Raw genomic sequence first — 2,704 nt, 5'->3', positions numbered from 1 at the left:
ACTTTGTGGCCGCTTTGGAAAGAAACACATGAGGATGTAAACCTACTACCATCTTTTCAAATTTTCATTACTTTGGTGAGCCCGTCCTTTACTTGGGAACTTTTGGGGTATACCTTGGGTTGACTTGATTTGGTGCCGCTGATTTCTGGTTTGTCCATTTTTATTCAAGTTTTTGGCTAGACATTGATTTTCCAAGCATTCAGTATTTGAAACTTCCCTGCTGCAGATACTTTCTCTTTGTATGTTTTGGTGAACCTAGATAGCTTCTTCCAGCCTTTCTTCATCTATGCGCCATGTTTGATTGTTTTCTTGAGGCAAGCAGCTTAAGTGTGGGTGTGTTTGATAAAGTGCTTGTGTGTGTTAAGATGAAGGGGTTCTTTCCTTGATATGAGCGTGGGTTTATCATGTTTTGGCGCTGGCATTTATAACGCATCAGCCATATAGGGTTTGTAGGCCAGATGTTAGAGAGAAAGAAGCCAATGTTACCTTCATGCATATAGGAAATCTTGAGAAGGATCAAACTAGCGAAGACATAAGTTGAGCTCGAGATGTGAAACATTGTGCCAACCTCAGAGTGTATTCAAGTTAAGCGCGTGATTTAGAGGGCACAAATGGATTACATTCGATTATCCGGCATGCATTAATAGCAAGATCTTCACCCGATGGGCAGATTGTTCAGAAGCAAAATGGCCTACTATGTAAATGTGTGCGTTTACCTCGATGAAAACATGGATCACAGGGGTGTTTCCGACGGTGCCAGAGCCATTGCTGGCAAACATTACCCTTGAAATCTACAAGGTAAGTCTTTTATTCATCACGACCAAAAAGAGAATTCGATCCACCGCAGTATGGAAATTCTCACCTTGGTGTAGGTAAGGTGTGGAGAATCGTAGGAGGCGTGTGGATGCGGAATCTGACCCTATTTAAAGGCCCGATTTGACCTCGATTTCCAACATTATTTTCTAAATCTTTTCCCAAACTTGAAGGCGGCTGCGGACTGGGCCAGTATTAGCTAAGGTTGGGGAGAGGTTACTGCGGCACCAGGCATCATACTCACGTGTGGAAGAAGGTTAGTGGGATAACTTTCATTGGCACCGATCCGATTAAAGTTATCCTAGGCAGACAAAGGGACCCTTAGATGAGAAGAGCTTCTCTTTTGAGACCATCATCACGACCTACTGGGGGTTTTCTGAATTGTAATTTTACATTTGTTTTGTTGATTGGCAACGCTAACTCCATGGAGAGCTAAACCCCACTAATAGGTTCGGGTTATGAACCCTAGGTTGTGTTGTTTCATTAAGCGTTGTTATTATCTTTCATTAATTGATATTTTATTTGGTGCCAACCTTAAATGCTTGATTGATTGAATGCTCCCATAGAGTGACACTGGGGTTGAGAGTTCACCTTGGTAAGCACTTGCTGAGTGGTGACACACACCACTGAGGTTGAACAAAACTGGATTGGAGGTGGTTGAGGAATTCTTGGAGTTGAGGTGTAGGGAGGCGTCATTTTTCCTCACGGTGTGGTTCCATCACCACCTCCATTTCTCAAGTTCATTATGGTCATGAAGTGAGTGAATGGGACGGCCAAGGTATGACCTTCCATAGGTGAAGTGTTGAGTGATTTTAGCACCTAGGAGCTTTGTGATGCCGCCTTTGCTTATGTCCATAAGTGCTTGGGTTTATGAGATTAGCCCGTCCGGATGAATGGGTATCGTATCCACGAGAAGGAATAAAAACATAGAATTTTTTCTTAACTAAGTGAAGATGAATAGTGATATGTGTGAGATGTGAAATAACAAAGTAAGAGCAGAAAAGAGAGCACAAGTAAAGGGAGAAGGTAAAAATGATCGATATAAATGGGGTACCCGAATATTGTTCCTCTAGGACAATCATTTCATGTACAGAACCTCTATTATACTTCCTATTTATTGATGCAATAAGGTTGTAGAGATCATAAATGCAGCAATTTAATCTAAGGTCAACTATACTATTTATAATAAGTATCCGAGTAGGAGAAATCGAAGACAATCTCAAAACCTAGCACTTTCTGTATAGAATTGCCAATAACAGGCTCTAGGGATGTAGATGATAAGCCCTATTCCTATGTATATAGATGATAAATGCTTGAGTAGACATATTTTTATATATTTTTGCATGCATTGAGCATCATTTCTGCGTAGTTTATATGCATATTGTGTATTTTAGGTATTCTTTTATGCGCCTGGGTTGTAGATGCGCTTGAAGGTAAAGAGCGAAGATAGGGCTGTAAAGGCCTTTGATGTTGGGAACAACCCAATTCAAGGACCAAGACACCAGAGGAGTTCATAAAGCGCGGAGATGTGTGTGATCGACCACGAAGTGTTTCCCACCGTGCAAAAGCGCCGCAGTCGTCAAGTAATAAAACACTTGCGCCGTGCGTGCGAATGGAGTCGTATTCCCAAAGGGGCTTGAAGACTACCCTACTCACTTCTTACTGTGTTTGGCTCACCAATTCAAGATAAGAGAAAAGAAGAATGAAAGCACATGCAGCGATGAAATCTTAAAATGCTGAAACAAGTAAAATCTCAGGAGATGCCCAAAGGTTGGAAAATGCTAGTCACGGAGTCACAGTTCCCAAGGGGCTACTATAGTGAGTAGGAAATTGAGTAATAAAACACCACATGGCTAGTTGGGCGAGAAAACCAAGAGCCTAGAGTCGACCC

The sequence above is a fragment of the Dioscorea cayenensis genome, chromosome 7 (genome assembly GCF_009730915.1).
Source record: "Dioscorea cayenensis subsp. rotundata cultivar TDr96_F1 chromosome 7, TDr96_F1_v2_PseudoChromosome.rev07_lg8_w22 25.fasta, whole genome shotgun sequence".
Classification (NCBI taxonomy): Eukaryota; Viridiplantae; Streptophyta; class Magnoliopsida; order Dioscoreales; family Dioscoreaceae; genus Dioscorea; species Dioscorea cayenensis.
This window is presented reverse-complemented; position numbering follows the sequence as displayed.